Here is an 18,818-nt window from a genome sequence, read left to right as displayed (position 1 = left end):
CTTGCAACATCCATGGTAGCCAAAATTATCCCATCTGAGACATCAGTGATAGTACTTAATTGATTAATAAAATCCGTAGTGTCTTTAATATATGTACTCATTTTGGCTACCATCGGTTGTAGAAAAAAATCTACATATTGGGAGAGGGGATGAGTGAGTGACCCCCTAGCCGAAATGATTGGCCTACCCGGTGGTGATGTGATAGATTTATGAATTTTAGGTCAAATGTATATGACTGGAATAATGGGATTAGATTGTATAAGAAATGTACTCGTCTCCTCAGAAATCCATCTATTAGTAAGACCCAGATTTATGATGGTACAGGTAAACCCCGTTATAGCGCGGTCCTCGGGGTCCACCCCGAGACCACCGCGTTAGTAACGGGGGCGCGCTAATTTTTAAAAAAAATGGCCGCCACGCGCCTTATCGGGAGGGAGGGAGTGAGGAGGAAAGGAAGGAAGGTGTCCGGAAGCCCTGCACCAGGCCTTCACAACATGCGGGCCGCATGCGGCCCGTCTGGCCTCTCTGTGCGGCCCGCGATGACTCTGGCCAGGCGCCAGTTAATTAAATAAATTAAAAAAAAAAAAGTTTAAAAAAATGGCAGTGATTCATCCCTCCTCCCTCTCCCAGCCCCCTCCCTCTCCCAGCCCCCTCCCTCCCCCAGCCCCCTCCCTCTCCCTCCCTCTCTCTCCCAGCCCCCAGGTTTTGCGGTGCGTGGGGGCAGCAGCAGCCGTGTGTTTTTTTTTTCTAATAGCAGGCTGCCGGGGAGGTCAGAGCATGCCGGGGGCGGGGCTTAGTACCGGGGGAGAGAGGATGTGCTGATGCTGATCTAAGAGGTGTGTGTGTGTGTGTGTGTGTGTGTGTGTGTGTGTGTGTGTGTGTGTGTGTGTGTGTGTGTGTGTGTGTGTGTGTGTGTGTGTGTGTGTGTGTGTGTGTGTGTGTGTGTGTGTGTGTGTGTGTGTGTGTGTGTGTGTGTGAGAGATGGGGGTGTGTGTGTGAAAAACGGGCTGCTGGGGGGGGTGGGCTGCTGACATGTGAGGGGGGGTGGGCTGCTGACATGTGAGGGGGGTGGGTGGGCTGCTGACATTTGAGGGGTGGGTGGGATGCGGATATTTGAGGGGGGGGGTGGGCTGCTGACATGTGACGGGGGTGGGCTGCTGACATGTGAGAGGGAGGAGGGGGGGTGGGCTGCTGACATGTGAGGGGGAGGGTGGGCTGCTGACATGTGAGGGGGAGGGTGGGCTGCTGACATGTGAGGGGGAGGGTGGGCTGCTGACATGTGAGGGGGAGGGTGGGCTGCTGACATGTGAGGGGGGGTGGGCTGCTGACATGTGAGGGGGGGGGGCTGCTGACATGTGAGGGGGGGTGGGCTGCTGACATGTGAGGGGGGGTGGGCTGCTGACATGTGAGGGGGGGGTGGGCTGCTGACATGTGAGGGGGTGGGGGGTGGGCTGCTGACATGGGAGTGTGTGCGTGCAGTGGGAGTGTGTGCGTGCAGTGTAGAGTGTGTGCAGTGTGTGCAGTGTAGTGTGTACAGTGTGTGCAGTGTAGAGTGTGTGCAGTGTGTGCAGTGTAGAGTGTGTGCAGTGTAGAGTGTGTGCAGTGTACAGTGGGTGCAGTGTGTGCAGTGTAGCGTGTGTGCAGTGTGTGCAGTGTAGAGTGTGTGCTGGGAGTGTGTGCAGCGTAGAGTGTGTGCAGTGAGTGCTGGGAGTGTGCGCAGTGTGCTGTGAGCAGTGTTTGTGCAGTGAGAGTGTGTGCAGTGTGTGCAGTGAGAGTGTGTGCAGTGGTGCAGTGAGAGTGAGTGCTGGGAGTGTGTGCAGTGCAGTGTAGAGTGTGTGCAGTGTAGAGTGTGTGCAGTGTAGAGTGTGTGCAGTGTGTGCAGTGTGTGCAGTGTAGAGTGTGTGCAGTGAGTGCTGGCAGTGTGTGCAGTGTGCAAAAAAATTTTTTTTCATTAAAAATAATATTTTTTTTTTTTTTAGAAACGGGAGCCACGTGAAAACCGCGTTATAACCGTTTCGCGGTATAATGGGGCGCGTTATAACGGGGTTTACCTGTATCAATTTCTTGTTTATAACAAGTTGTTGGATCCATGGATAGCAATTTGTAGTGTGTGCTAACCCCAAGTTGATTCTCAATTTCTTGCCTGTAATAAGTGTAGGGCATCACAACCACACCCCCACCCTTATCTGCGGATCTGATAATAATCTCAGTATTTGTACTTAGGGATTTGATAGCTGCATGTTCTTCCCTGGAAAGATTAGAATAACTTGTTTTATAATTTCTAAGTTTGTCCCTCGTGTCCAGTTCTATCATATGCATAAAAGTATGTATACTATGATTATGTGTCTGTGGATCAAAAGTACTGAGAGGTTTAAATTTACCACCATGGTCAGTGGAAACAGTATTGGTCATAGCAGTCGAAGTTCTATTAAAAAATCTTTCAATTTCAATTGTCGATTAAGCCAGTATAAATCAATTTCCCAGTCAAACAGATCTTGTTTAAAAGTGGGAATAAATGATAGTCCTTTGTTAAGAAGACTGAGTTCGGCAGGTTGAAGGTATTGGGACATGTTAAAAACTACACACCCTAGGTCTTTTGTTCGTTTGTGCCCCTGGATGTTGTCTGCCTTAGGGGATATCTTGTGCTTGTGTCCACCCCTCCTTGTTTTTGGCCTGAAACGCCTGGTTTGGGAAGTGGAGGGGGTTTTCCTTGTCCTAAAAAAGTGGAAGACCCAACAGCACTCGTATCCTGACTATCAGATAAATCAGTGTCACTTGTACAGGATTTGCACCCACTTTTTTAGTCATTTAGACGGAGTGCCTAGGGTTCTTTAGTCTTTTTTATATCTACTTATGAACTAAGTGCACCCTCACTGTGTATCTCTTGACCCTGTTGACATCCAGGGCAGCACACATGTCATATAAGTTAAAACATAATACAATGGGTAAATAATGTCTAATAAGTGAACATATCTAATACACTAACAGTATATCAGTCTGTGGTATCAACAAAAATAAATACCAACTAAATATTTATCAGCCGTTCCTTCAGCATACGTATCGTCTTGCCTATGTAATATAGGCCACATGGGCACCTAATGAAATATATCACGTATTTTGAATCACAGTTCAAAAATTCTTTGATTTTAATGCGATGTCCTTGATGAGGGTGTGGATAAGTTTTTCCCAACACCATATATTGGCAATTCACACAACTCCGACATTTAAAAACGCCCACAGGTTTATTTAGCCAGGACAGGCTTTTGGCGTATTTAGAACATGGATCTGCATGGACAAGAAAATCTCCCAAATTGCGACCTCTCCGGTAACAAAACGGGGCGGTTCTTTGAAAAATTGTCCAATTTGTTTGTCCTTTGCTAGAATATGGGTGTGTTGTAAAATACTCCGTTTAATAAAGCTGGATGCTGTCGTGTATGTGCTTTTGATGTTAAAGCGGTTATCGCTTGCCTGTTTCTGTTGTGGTTTCAATAATGTTGATCTTTGTATGTTTTTTGCTTTTTCTAAAGCCAAAGTCACATCCTTAGTGCTATAGCCTCGTTCCAAAAAAGAATCTTTCATATCTTCCAAAGCTACATCTAGACTTGAGGGATCACTTGTTATTCTTATGACCCTTAGGAACTGTGAGAAAGGTAAACCTTTCTTCATGAATGCAGGATGGTGACTGGATGCTAATAAAAGCGTGTTCTTGTCTGTGATTTTTGTCGCCAAATTTCCATTGTTCTTGTAGACCACGGTGTCAAGAAAAGAAACCTCTATTGTGCTGAAATTCAATGTGAAGCGTATAGTGGACGGTATATTATTAAGCATATCGACAAATGCTAGTAACTCCAATTCTGATCCTGACCAGAGTAAAAACAGGTCATCGATGTAACGAAAAAGCCTAATGATGTGTCTACTATATTTTTGGTTACCAAAAAAATGTTGTTGTTCATACGAATCCATAAATAGATTCGCATATGATGGTGCCATATTAGACCCCATCGCTGTTTCCATGAGTTGCAAATAAAAATTCTTTTCGAATTTAAAGTAATTTTTGTGTAAAATTACATCCATGAGTAATAGCAAAAAATCTATCGGAGGACCGTAAATAGTATCACATTCTAAAAGGTGTTCTCTACTCGCATTGATACCATCAGTGTGATCAATATTAGAATACAAACTTGCAACATCCATGGTAGCCAAAATTATCCCATCTGAGACATCAGTGATAGTACTTAATTGATTAATAAAATCCGTAGTGTCTTTAATATATGTACTCATTTTGGCTACCATCGGTTGTAGAAAAAAATCTACATATTGGGAGAGGGGATGAGTGAGTGACCCCCTAGCCGAAATGATTGGCCTACCCGGTGGTGATGTGATAGATTTATGAATTTTAGGTCAAATGTATATGACTGGAATAATGGGATTAGATTGTATAAGAAATGTACTCGTCTCCTCAGAAATCCATCTATTAGTAAGACCCAGATTTATGATGGTACAGGTAAACCCCGTTATAGCGCGGTCCTCGGGGTCCACCCCGAGACCACCGCGTTAGTAATGGGGGCGCGCTAATTTTTAAAAAAAATGGCCGCCACGTGCCTTATCGGGAGGGAGGGAGTGAGGAGGAAAGGAAGGAAGGTGTCCGGAAGCCCTGCACCAGGCCTTCACAACATGCGGGCCGCATGCGGCCCGTCTGGCCTCTCTGTGCGGCCCGCGATGACTCTGGCCATGCGCCAGTTAATTAAATAAATTTAAAAAAAAAAAGTTTAAAAAAATGGCAGTGATTCATCCCTCCTCCCAGCCCCCTCCCTCTCCCAGCCCCCTCCCTCCCCCAGCCCCCTCCCTCCCTCTCTCTCCCAGCCCCCAGGTTTTGCGGTGCGTGGGGGCAGCAGCAGCCGTGTGTTTTTTTTTTCTAATAGCAGGCTGCCGGGGAGGTCAGAGCATGCCGGGGGCGGGGCTTAGTACCGGGGGAGAGAGGATGTGCTGATGCTGATCTAAGAGGTGTGTGTGTGTGTGTGTGTGTGTGTGTGTGTGTGTGTGTGTGTGTGTGTGTGTGTGTGTGTGTGTGTGTGTGTGTGTGTGTGTGTGTGTGTGTGTGTGTGTGTGTGTGTGTGTGTGTGTGTGTGTGTGTGAGAGAGATGGGGTGTGTGTGTGTGTGTGTGTGTGTGTGTGTGTGTGTGTGTGTGTGTGTGTGTGTGTGTGTGTGTGAGAGAGAGATGGGGGTGTGTGTGAAAAACGGGCTGCTGGGGGGGGTGGGCTGCTGACATGTGAGGGGGGGTGGGCTGCTGACATGTGAGGGGGGTGGGTGGGCTGCTGACATTTGAGGGGTGGGTGGGCTGCGGATATTTGAGGGGGGGGGTGGGCTGCTGACATGTGAGGGGGGTGGGCTGCTGACATGTGAGAGGGAGGAGGGGGGGTGGGCTGCGGATATTTGAGGGGGGGGGGTGGGCTGCTGACATGTGAGGGGGGTGGGCTGCTGACATGTGAGAGGGAGGAGGGGGGGTGGGCTGCTGACATGTGAGGGGGAGGGTGGGCTGCTGACATGTGAGGGGGAGGGTGGGCTGCTGACATGTGAGGGGGAGGGTGGGCTGCTGACATGTGAGGGGGGGGGGCTGCTGACATGTGAGGGGGGGGGCTGCTGACATGTGAGGGGGGGGTGGGCTGCTGACATGTGAGGGGGGGTGGGCTGCTGACATGTGAGGGGGGGGTGGGCTGCTGACATGTGAGGGGGTGGGGGGTGGGCTGCTGACATGGGAGTGTGTGCGTGCAGTGGGAGTGTGTGCGTGCAGTGTAGAGTGTGTGCAGTGTGTGCAGTGTAGTGTGTGCAGTGTGTGCAGTGTAGAGTGTGTGCAGTGTGTGCAGTGTAGAGTGTGTGCAGTGTAGAGTGTGTGCAGTGTACAGTGGGTGCAGTGTGTGCAGTGTAGCGTGTGTGCAGTGTGTGCAGTGTAGAGTGTGTGCTGGGAGTGTGTGCAGCGTAGAGTGTGTGCAGTGAGTGCTGGGAGTGTGCGCAGTGTGCTGTGAGCAGTGTTTGTGCAGTGAGAGTGTGTGCAGTGTGTGCAGTGAGAGTGTGTGCAGTGGTGCAGTGAGAGTGAGTGCTGGGGGTGTGTGCAGTGCAGTGTAGAGTGTGTGCAGTGTAGAGTGTGTGCAGTGTAGAGTGTGTGCAGTGTGTGCAGTGTGTGCAGTGTAGAGTGTGTGCAGTGAGTGCTGGCAGTGTGTGCAGTGTGCAAAAAAAATTTTTTTCATTAAAAATAATATTATTTTTTTTTTTAGAAACGGGAGCCACGTGAAAACCGCGTTATAACCGTTTCGCGGTATAATGGGGCGCGTTATAACGGGGTTTACCTGTATCAATTTCTTGTTTATAACAAGTTGTTGGATCCATGGATAGCAATTTGTAGTGTGTGCTAACCCAAAGTTGATTCTCAATTTCTTGCCTGTAATAAGTGTAGGGCATCACAACCACACCCCCACCCTTATCTGCGGATCTGATAATAATCTCAGTATTTGTACTTAGGGATTTGATAGCTGCATGTTCTTCCCTGGAAAGATTAGAATAACTTGTTTTATAATTTCTAAGTTTGTCCCTCGTGTCCAGTTCTATCATATGCATAAAAGTATGTATACTATGATTATGTGTCTGTGGATCAAAAGTACTGCGAGGTTTAAATTTACCACCATGGTCAGTGGAAACAGTATTGGTCATAGCAGTCGAAGTTCTATTAAAAAATCTTTCAATTTCAATTGTCGATTAAGCCAGTATAAATCAATTTCCCAGTCAAACGGATCTTGTTTAAAAGTGGGAATAAATGATAGTCCTTTGTTAAGAAGACTGAGTTCGGCAGGTTGAAGTATGTATTGGGACATGTTAAAAACTACACAACCTAGGTCTTTTGTTCGTTTGTGCCCCTGGGTGTTGTCTGCCTTAGGGGATATCTTGTGCTTGTGTCCACCCCTCCTTGTTTTTGGCCTGAAACGCCTGGTTTGGGAAGTGGAGGGGGTTTTCCTTGTCCTAAAAAAGTGGAAGACCCAACAGCACTCGTATCCTGACTATCAGATAAATCAGTGTCACTTGTACAGGATTTGCACCCACTTTTTTAGTCATTTAGACGGAGTGCCTAGGGTTCTTTAGTCTTTTTTATATCTACTTATGAACTAAGTGCACCCTCACTGTGTATCTCTTGACCCTGTTGACATCCAGGGCAGCACACATGTCATATAAGTTAAAACATAATACAATGGGTAAATAATGTCTAATAAGTGAACATATCTAATACACTAACAGTATATCTGTCTGTGGTATCAACAAAAATAAATACCAACTAAATATCAATTAAATATCTAATAACCTATAATTGTAAATACCAAAATAATATAAGAAACATAAAATTCTGGATAAAAAATATATACACTTATTACAGAATGCCAGCTTCCAAGATCAGGAAAAGATATTCAGATGAATGGATGGCTGAAGAGACTAAAGTTAGTACGCTGGTCTGAGTTCTCCCTGTGGACATACTCTCCCGGTTTCTTTAGTCTCCTCAGCCATCCATTCATCTGAATCCTTCCCATATCTTTTCCTGATCTTGGAAGCTGGCATTCTGTAATTGTTCACATTCCTATTAATGGTTTGTGTTCATTTATATATGTGTGTATACATGTATGTATTTATACATGTGTATATATATATATTACTTTTTTCCCTGACTTGGGCCCATATCTCATCTATCACTATTATATATGGAGTGTGCTAGTATATTTATTACCACCCATTAAGTACATATCATCTTGTCCCAGGATTTATGTCAGGCTAGCTATATTCCCTTTATACTCTATCATATATTATATATATCACATATTTCATATGTTAGATATATAGTTTATATATTATATATATTTTTCTTTTTCTACTCCCTTATTAATATAATATATTATGCAATACAATATGGTTTTTTAAGTGTATATATTTTTTATCCAGAATTTTATGTTTCTTATATTATTTTGGTATTTACAATTATAGGTTATTAGATATTTAATTGATATTTAGTTGGTATTTATTTTTGTTGATACCAAACAGATTTGGTATTTACAATTATAGGTTATTAGATATTTAATTGATATTTAGTTGGTATTTATTTTTGTTGATATACTGTTAGTGTATTAGATATGTTCACTTATTAGACATTATTTACCCATTGTATTATGTTTTAACTTATATGACGTGTGTATATTTATATATTTTTCATAACATTTATGAGTCCTTTTATAGTTTCTCATTGTCTATTGATCGTAGTCACACTGTATAGAATGGGCTTTTTTGTGGTTTTTTCTCCATAGTTCCGTTTATCAATAGTGCGGTATTTATCAGTTTATTGAGTGTATATCTATTAACTTACTTACTATCAGCTGGATCGAGGGGTTGCTAGGATACCATTAGGGTATATATACATATCCCTGCATCCCCTCTTCACCACCCTTTGAAAAAGTCGCCCGTGTGCGACGAAACGCGTCAGGGAGCGTCATTACGCAATACGCACGGACATTACGTCATTACGCATGCGCAGGAACAGGCCGGTTCGAGCGCCAAACAATACAGAGGCCATCCAGCAAGGAGACATTCTCTGGGATTCCTGGGACGTTTTGCTGAGCAATATCCGATGCACCCTGGAAATCCTGACGGATCACTGCCCCTTCATCTCTGAGAGACTGATGGACTTCTGATTCGATTACAGATACCGGATGGTGGCGATATTTTCACGAAATGCTTTTAATTCTTGTACCCTTGTGAGTCAATTTCTTCCCCCTCCCTTCCTTTCCCATCATTAAACATACGGTTTTATACTATGGGGCGTGCGCTCTCTCCTCTCTCTTTTCTGCAGATTCCATACGGATGTGGTCAATCCCCTTTGCGAGCAGCCTGAGACCCCCTGAGACCAGCATCACTACTGCACCATTTGTTGGACATTTTTGAAAGGACTGTTTTTTATTTCTTTTCCTTCTTTATTCACAGTTTGATGTTTATATTTGGTTTTTATTTAACACCATTTATTTCATTGATTTATTAGGCAATTATATTATATATTAGAATTATACATTGATATTATGTTGGTTTATCCTCGGTATTAATATTTTATTTTATATTTGAGAATCTATTTCATATTTGATTACCATATTTAGGTGCTGCTTTATTGTTTTTTTCTTTTGTCTTTGATATATAAATATATATATATATATGTGTGTGTGGTATATATATATATATATATATATATATATATATATAAATATATATATATATATATATATATATATATATATATATATATATATATATATATTTATATATCAAAGACAAAAGAAAAAAACAATAAAACACCTAATACCTAAATATGGTAATCAAATATATATATCCAATAAAAAGATCACTTGTGAGCACATTCACATGTCTTAGACAGGTTGGCAACCCTGCCTTTCACCATTATCACCTAGCAACCCTGCCTTTCACCATTATCATCTAGCAACCCTGCCTTTCACCATTATCACCTAGCATACAGTGCTTCCACTGTGGCGAAGGATTCTGAAAATGACATGCAAATGGGCACACTGTCACCTTTTGCCTGGAATCCATTTTATATGGAATCATTATAAACTAATGCTCACTGTTCACACAGCTTTTAAGCACAGCACAGGATTAGAGGCAAAGCCAGTGAAACCACTCACAGACTGCTTTTTCAACCTTTTGGGTCTCATCAGTGTGAGGCTGGTTGTAACTTGTATAAAGTATGGTAAATCTATCCAGCTTGAAAATTGCCAGTACAACCATTCTCACACTGATGAGACCCAAAGGGTCGAAAAAGTTGTCTGTGAGTGTTTTCACTGGCTTTGCATGTAATCCCATGCTGTGCTTAAAAGCTGTGCTTAAAAGCTGTGGGAACAGCGAGCATTAGCTTATAAGGGTTCCATGTAAAAATGAATTTCAGGCAAAAGGTGACACGATGTGCTCATTTGCATGTCTTTTCCCTGAATCCCTTGTCGCAGTGGAAGCACTGTATGCTAGGTGGTAACGGTGAAAGGCAGGGCTGCACACCTGCCTAAGACATGTGAATGTGCTCACAAGTGATCTTTTTATTTGCTATACGGTGGTTTTATGTTGCCTTTTTCACCCACAATAACTTGTATAAAGTATGGTACACACACACACACACACACACACACACACACACACACACACACACACACACACACACACACACACACACACACACACACACACACACACACACACACACTATATATATATGTAGGGTGACCATTCGTACCGGTTTTACCGGTACAGTCCCGGTTTTTTGTGGCCTGTCCCGGTTTAAGTCTGTCCCGGTTTTTGTCCCGGTTTCTGTCCCTGGTCCCGGTATTGCGGGGCAGCGGCGGTGAGGAGAATGCGGCGGCGGTAAGTATTTTTCTATGTGTGTGTGAATGCTGCCGGGGGGACTGAATGCAGGAAAATGCCGGGGGCGGGAATGCCGGCCGGCCCGCAGGGGATTGATCGCAGGCATGTCAGAGGAATCCGGGGGCGGGGCTTCCGCTTTGTGAAGCGCACACGTGACTGACTGCCTTCCCGCTCCCGGCTTCCCTGTGTGCGGTGAGTGTCCCCCTTCTGTCTCGGGTCCCAGCCAAGGATGGGGGGGCGCAATAGGAGGTGGTAGCGGGGGTGCACCTGTCCGTGCCCCCCGGCGTGCGCGCCCTTGCCCCCCGGCGCGCGCCTGCCTTTGCCCCCCGGCGCGCGCGCCTGCCTTTGCCTCCCGGCGCGCGCGCCTGCCTTTGCCTCCCGGCGCGCGCCTGCCTTTCCCTCCCGGCGCGTGCCTGCCTTTGCCCCCCGGCGCGCTCCCACCTTTTCCCCCTGGCGCGCTCCCACCTTTGCCCCCCGGTGCTCACCCCCCCCCCCCGTCCACTTGGTGTGGGAGGCTCGGGGGCGGGCAGTGGTGGCTGAGCGTTGTACGGGCGGTGCAGGGGCTGGCGGCGTGTATGTGGGTGTGTGTGTGTGTATCAGTGTGTGTGTGTGTGGGTGTGTGTGTGTATCAGTGTGTGTGTGTGTGTGTGTGTGTGTGTGTGTGTGTGTGTGTGTGTGTATCAGTGTGTGTGTGTGTGTGTGTGTATCAGTGTGTGTGTGTGTGTGTGTGTGTATCAGTGGGTGTGTGTGTATCAGTGTGTGTGTATCTGTGTGTGTGTGTGTGTGTGTATATCAGTGTCTGTGTGTGTGTGTGTGTGTATCAGTGGGTGTGTGTGTGTGTGTGTGTGTATCAGTGGGTGTGTGTGTGGGTGTGTGTGTGTATCAGTGTGTGTGGGTGTGTGTGTATCAGTGGGTGTGTGTGTGTGGGTGTGTATGTGTGTATCAGTGGGTGTGTGTGTGGGTGTGTATCAGTGGGTGTGTGTGTGTATCAGTGGGTGTGTGTGTGTATCAGTGGGTGTGTGTGTATCCGTGGGTGGGTGTGTGTGGGTGTGTGTGTATCAGTGGGTGTGTGTGTGTGGGTGTGTGTGTGTGTATCAGTGGGTGGGTGTATCCGTGGGTGGGTGTGTGTATCAGTGGGTGTGTGTGTGTGGGTGTGTGTGTATCAGTGGGTGTGTGTGTGTGGGTGTGTGTGTGTATCAGTGGGTGTGTGTGTGTATCAGTGGGTGTGTGTGTGTGTATCAGTGTGTGTGTGTGTGTATAAGTGTGTGTGTGTGTATCAGTGTGTGTGTGTATGTATGTGTATCCGTGTGTGTGTGTGTATCAGTGGGTGTGTGTGTGTATCAGTGTGTGTGTGTGTGTGTATGTGTATCAGTGGGTGTGTGTGTATCAGTGTGTGTGTGTGTGTGTATCAGTGTGTGTGTGTGTGTGTGTGTGTGTGTGTGTGTGTGTGTGTGTGTGTGTGTGTGTGTGTGTGTATCAGTGGGTGTGTGCATCAGTGTGTGTGTGTATCAGTGTGTGTGTGTATCAGTGGGTGTGTGGGTGTGTATCAGTGGGTGTGGGTATCAGTGGGTGTGTGTATCAGTGGGTGGGGGTGTGTGTGTATCAGTGGGTTGGGTGGGTGTGTATCAGTGGGTGGATGTGTATCAGTGGGTTGGTGTGAGTATGAGTGGGTGGGTGTGTATCAGTGGGTGTGAGTATGAGTGGGTGGGTGTGGGTATCAGTGGGTGGGGGTGTATGTGTATCAGTGGGTTGGGTGGGTGTGTCAGTGTGTGTGTATGTGTGTATGTGTGTATCAGTGTGTGTGTCTCCCTCACCCTCCCTGTCTCTCCCTCTCTCCCCCTCCTTTTCTCTCCCCTCCCTCCCTGTCACTCCGTCACTCCCTGTCTCTTCCTGTCTCTCCCTCCCTGTTTCTCCCTCTCCCTCCCTCCCTGTCTCTCCCTCCGTCTCTCCTTCCCTCTTCCTCCCTCCCTATTCCTCCCTCCCTGTCTCTCCCTCCCTCCCTCCCTCCCTGTCTCTCCCTCCCTCCCTCCCTGTCTCTCCCTCCCTGTCCCTCCCCCCCTGTCTCTCCCTCCCTCCCTCCCTGTCTCTCCCTCCCTCCCTCCCTGTCTCTCCCTCCCTCCCTCCCTGTCTCTTCCTCCCTCCCTCCCTGTCTCTTCCTCCCTCCCTCCCTGTCTCTTCCTCCCTCTCTCCCTGTCTCTCCCTCCCTCTCCCTCCCTCCCTGTCTCTCCCTCCCTCCCTCCCTGTCTCTCCCTCCGTCTCTCCCTCCCTCCCTGTCTCTCCCTCCCTCCCTCCTTGTCTCTCCCTCCCTCCCTCTCTCCCTTTCCCTCCCTCCCTGTCTCTCCCTCTCCCTCCCTCCCTCCCTGTCTCTCCCATTCCCTCCCTCCCTGTCTCTCCCTTTCCCTCCCTCCCTGTCTCTCCCTTTCCTTCCCTCCCTGTCTCTCTCTCTCCCCCTGTCTCCCTCTCTCTCCCCCTGTCTCCCTCTCTCTCCCTCTCCCCCCATGTCTCCCTCTCTCTCCCCCTCTCTCTCTCTCCCCGTCTCCCTCTCTCTCTCCCCCTGTCTCCCTCTCTCTCTCCCCTTGTCTCCCTCTCTCTCTCCCCTTGTCTCCCTCTCTCTCTCCCCTTGTCTCTCTCTCTCTCCCCCTGTCTCTCTCTCCCTCCCTGTCTCTCTCTCTCTCCCTCCCTGTCTCTCTCTCTCTCCCCCCTGTCTCTCTCTCTCTCTCCCCCCCTGTTGCCCTCTCTCTCCCTCTCCCCCTCTCTCTCTCTCCCCCTGTCTCCCTCTCTCTCCGTCTCCCTCCCTGTCTCCCTCTCTCTCTCCATCTCCCTCCCTGTCTCCCTCTCTCTCCGTCTCCCTCCCTGTCTCCCTCACCCTCTATGTCTTATCTTAGCTGCCGTATTCCTACATTGAAGTAACCTACCCTTCTTTCTTCCAGATCTGACTCAAGTTTCACGCGGGAGACATCGGAAGACAGGTAGGGAACACCTCCCCTCCAGTATAATACCTTGAGGGACTGCGGATCAGGTAAGATCCCAGACGGGATTGCTGCTTTAGAAATTGTGAAGAGGGGGCATCCTGACACTGATTAATGGGTTCAGAATCATTCACATCTGTGGTTTTTTTTTTTTTTCCGATTAGTGAGGTCATCCGACGCACACACGCACGTAACAAGGACTAATGGTAGTAAAGGATAAGTGTACTACAATAAATAAACAGTTATGTAAAAAAAAAAAATGTGTCCCGGTTTTTCATTTTCAAAATCTGGTCACCCTATATATATGGGCAGTTAACAAGATTTGTAGTTCAAGGGACACTTTCTTGCTTTTTTTTTAAAGTCTAATTCTCCTAAATTTGTATGTTGTAACAATATCTTTCCGGTTTTTCAATAAACTTACCAAAGCCATTTATTCTTCTTCAAAAAAGAAAGAGAGAAAAAAGTATGATGCTTGCAATTTAATTATGTGCACTATTAACTTTTGATGATAACGCACGCAATTCGCAGTGGATGGGTTAATTAGTGCATTCATCCTTTCTATGAAACACAGAGTGAGTCGAAAGAACATGTTAATTATATTATATCTAGTTAATGGTATATTATGTATTGTTTAAATGAAATACATTTCTTAAACTATGAGGCATGATGCTTGACATTGTTCCAACCTTTATACACAGACTAATGTTTTCCATCAGTCAGACAAATTAGTGGATTAATCAGCTCGTAAAGATTTATGTATAACTGCATATGATTAATAGCATCAGTTAGTGTGTAATGCAATGTCTGTTTGAATGGCAAAACTGAGAATATGTGAAATCTTCTTTGTGCTTGGTAACATCGAGTAGTGCATAAGACAAACTGATTGTCTAAATATTACCATAACTATATTGAACAAAGAAACCATTTTTGAACATGTTACAATACACATAACAATGCTTTGCCTGTATTTGGTGCAAATACATGATGCTCATATTTTGATCTAGTTTGCTGACATAGGGCCAGATGCACTAAGATCTGTTAAATCCAGACAAATTACATCAAGTAACCTAACTACGTTATTTCCCCTGAGTTTAACGGGTATCCACTAAGCGAATTATATGCAACAAAAAAACAGCAGTCGTTTCACTCATTAGCATAGGGTTGACGTTAAGCTAAATGTAGCACTCTTTTGCGTTCGCTTCAAATAACCTGAGGTTAATTCATGTCAACTAAAGGTGGCGTTAGCTCCATCCAGAGACTGAAAATTGAGGTTTGCTGGAGAGGAGAGATTGGGAGAGAGTGGGAGAGAGTGGGAGAGAGTGGGAGAGAGAGGTCGCTCTTCTCTCCTCTCCAGGAAATCCCATATTTCAATGTTTGGATGGAGCTGCAAGGTGATCGTGATTTTCTTTTCTGACTTGGACACTATCATTGTAATTTTATCAAACACTTAATTTTGGAGAACAATAACTGTTTCTTGCTGTAAATGACGATATCATGACTGCTTCTTAGAGAGAAGAAAGGAAAAAACGTAGAGTACAGTATTACACTGTCGCCCCTGTGAAAAAGGAGTGTATAAACTGTTTTAGTATAAAATTTTTTTTAGAGAAATAAACCCAAGAGAACATTGTTTCAAACCAGGGAAACATTTAATGAGAAAAACAAATTAAAATATATATATTTAAAAACACTTTTTTTTTGTTTTTTTGTCAGCTTCTAGTATTTTTCTATCTGACATCTTACTGTCATTACAACACTTTGGCCATAAATAGATTCCAATGATAGACTATGGGGACATAGTATATGGCACGGCACAACAAACCCACTTTGGCAAACTTGATACCCTCTTCAACTCAATATGCTACCTTGTCTTCCAATGCAATTACAACACACATCATTGTGAAATGCTCAAAGAACTTGATTGGTCAACACTTGAGTCTAGATGCAAAGTTCATCTCTCCTGTCTGGCCTTCAAATAGTTTCTGGGCAAGCTACCGTCTACCTGAACAAGCTCCTCACTCCTACCACATGCAGCACTTATCATGAGATCTGACTACAAAATGTTCATGGTCCCAAAGTTCAGCAAAATATCCGGCCGCTCCTCCTTCTCTTACCGTGCACCCCAAAACTGGAACAACCTACCGAAGACTCTCACAGCCACTATCAGTCTATGTTCTTTCAAAACTAAAGCTGTCTCACATTTTAATCTGGTCTGTAACTGTTATATACGCCTATAATATATATTATCTTTAACTGTGTATGCAATGTATTGTATATAATGTACTGTATAACCCTTTTCACTTAATGTAACTATATATTTGTAACCATGTATTTGTCATTATAACTCTGTGCCCAGGACATACTTAAAAATGAGAGGTAACTCTCAATGTATTACTTCATTGTAAAACATTTTTATGAATAAAAATAAATGGGTTTTACCTTAAAGCCTTAACACAGAGGTCTGTAACCTTTCAAGGAAAATAAGCCTTTTTTATTTTTTAATAAAATATTTCATGATCTGCAACACATGCATGAATATGAATACACCCCCACCAGTGGCATAGCTATAAATGCGAAGGCCCCCGGGCAAAAAAAGTCAGGGCTCTATTAGTACTAACTGCAATTTTTTTATCCCTCCTCCTCATCACGTCTCCACCTCCTCCTCACCATCACCAGCTCGCTTTCTCCCCCTCATCATTTCTCCCCCTCCTCACCAGCGCTCTCTCCCCGTACTCCTCACCATCACCAGCTCTCTTTTTCCCCCTCATCATTTCTCCCCCTCCTCACAAGCGCTCTCTCTCCCCTACTCCTCACCATCACCAGCTCTCTCTCTCCCCCTACTCCTCACCATCATCAGCGCTCTCTCCCCTACTCCTCACCATCACCAGCTCTCTCTCCCCCTACTCCTCACCATCATCAGCGCTCTCTCCCCTACTCCTCACCATCACCAGCTCTCTCTCCCCCTACTCCTCACCATCACCAGCGCTCTCTCCCCTACTCCTCACCATCACCAGCTCTCTCTCCCCCTACTCCTCACCATCACCAGCTCTCTCTCCCCTACTCCTCACCATCACCAGCTCTCTCTCCCCCTACTCCTCACCATCACCAGCGCTCTCTCCCCGTACTCCTCACCATCACCAGCTCTCTCTCCCCCTACTCCTCACCATCACAGCTCTCTCTCCCCGTACTCCTCACCATCACAGCTCTCTCTCCCCCTACTCCTCACCATCACCAGCTCTCTCTCCCCTACTCCTCACCATCACCAGCACTCTCTCCCCCTACTCCTCACCATCACCAGCTCTCTCTCCCCTACTCCTCACCATCACCAGCTCTCTCTCCCCCTACTCCTCACCATCACCAGCTCTCTCTCCCCCTACTCCTCACCATCACCAGCTCTCTCTCCCCTACTCCTCACCATCACCAGCTCTCTCCCCCTAATCCTCACCATCACCAGCTCTCTCTCCCCTACTCCTCACCATCACCAGCTCTCTCTCCCCTACTCCTCACCATCACCAGCTCTCTCTCCCCTACTCCTCACCATCACCAGCTCTCTCTCTCACCCTCATTATTTCTCCCCCTCCTCACCAGTGCTCTCTCCCCTACTCCTCACCATCACCAGCTCTCTTTCCCCTACTCCTCACCATCACCAGCGCTCTCTCCCCCTACTCCTCACCATCACCTGCTCTCTCCCCTACTCCTCAACATCACCAGCTCTCTCTCCCCTACTCCTCACCATCACCATCTCTCTCTCCCCCTACTCCTCACCATCACCAGCTCTCTCTCCCCTACTCCTCACCATCACAGCTCTCTCTCCCCTACTCCTCACCATCACCAGCTCTATTTCCCCTACTCCTCACCATCACCAGCTCTCTCTCACCCTCATTATTTCTCTCCGTCCTCCTCAAAATCACCAGCTCTCTCCCCCTCATTTCTCCCCATCACCATCACCAGATATTTCTCTCCCCTTCATCATTTCTCCTCCTCACCATCACCAGGTCTCCTTCTCCCATCTCAGCACTCTCCCCCCTCAGCTCTCTCCCACCCCCAGCTCTCTGCCCTCTCCCCCCCTAGCACTCTCACCCTCTCCCCCCCTTGCACTCTCGCCCTCTCCCCCCCTAGCACTCTCGCCCTCTCCCCCCTCTGCTGTCTCCCCCTCGCTCTCTCCCTCACCCCCTCAGCTCTCTCCCTCTCCCACCCTCAGCTCTCTCCCCCCTCAGCTCTCACCCTCTCCCCCCCTCAGCACTCTCTCCATCTCCCCCTCAGCTCTCTCTCCCCTCAGCTCTCTCTCTCCCCCCCCTCAGCTCTCTCTCTCCCCCCTCATCTCTCTTTCCCTCCAGCGCTCTCTCTACCGTGCCTACCTTTGGCGGGGAGATGATGGGAGCAGCGGCGGGCCGTCAGCGTTGATAAAAAGAGCAGTCGGCAGAGGAGGTAGGCGTTGTACTCAGGCAAGCAGGACAGCATGAGGTGAGGAGTGCGCTGTGGCAGCAGACACCGGAAGTAACAAAGACTTCTGGGCCAGACCTCCTCGGCATGCTCCTCCCAGGCTATCCTGCTTGCGTCAGTACAACTCCTACCTCCTCTGCCGGCTGCTCTTCTGATCAACGCTGGTGGCCCGCCACTGCTCCCATCATCTCACCGCCACCATGTACCATCATCTCCTCCTGCCTGCCTCTGCCGACAGGTGGGGAGAGCGAGCCCCCAAAGGGTGTGGGCCCCCCGGATTTGCCCGGGCTATAGCTAAGCCCCTGACACCCACAAACACATGCATGATACATATACTGCACACACACTAATAGGTATGTTTAAGCATTAACATACAGATGCAGCGGCCGCTATTCGAACACTTCACACGTTGTATACCTCGGAATACCCATGTCATGGCGCGTGATTTCTTCCAACCTTCCCGCCCCTTCTCGCCTTAAGACGCGAGTGCAGAAAATGGCATTTTAGTGTTAAACACCTGAAATTGTCACAGTAGCACAGTAGCACAGTACTGTACACATTACAATTCATTCATTTCTGCCACGGATACGAAACAGAATCCATGAAATTCAAACACATACAAATACAAAACAACCGCTATAAACACGTTTGCCTGGGGCGATTGGCGGCGTTAATGCCGCATGGAATACAGCAGTGCACACAAAACGACTCCGTGATTTGTTCGAATAACGGCCACTGCATCTGTACGACAAACTTACTTTTCAATCAGAATTAGGGAAACAAAAAAATACTTGGAATACAATACATCTCACAATAATAAGTCCCTTTATTTTGTTTTTTTCATTGTTATTCCTCCCCCCTGCCTGATGAAAGGCTGTGTACATGCCTGAAAAGTCGCTTTATGGTGTGGTATGTTCCTTTATCAATAAAGACAACTTTTCCTTCATTACCCATATATATTGTTT

Source organism: Ascaphus truei, chromosome 3 (assembly GCF_040206685.1).
Source record: "Ascaphus truei isolate aAscTru1 chromosome 3, aAscTru1.hap1, whole genome shotgun sequence".
Taxonomy (NCBI): Eukaryota; Metazoa; Chordata; class Amphibia; order Anura; family Ascaphidae; genus Ascaphus; species Ascaphus truei.
This window is presented reverse-complemented; position numbering follows the sequence as displayed.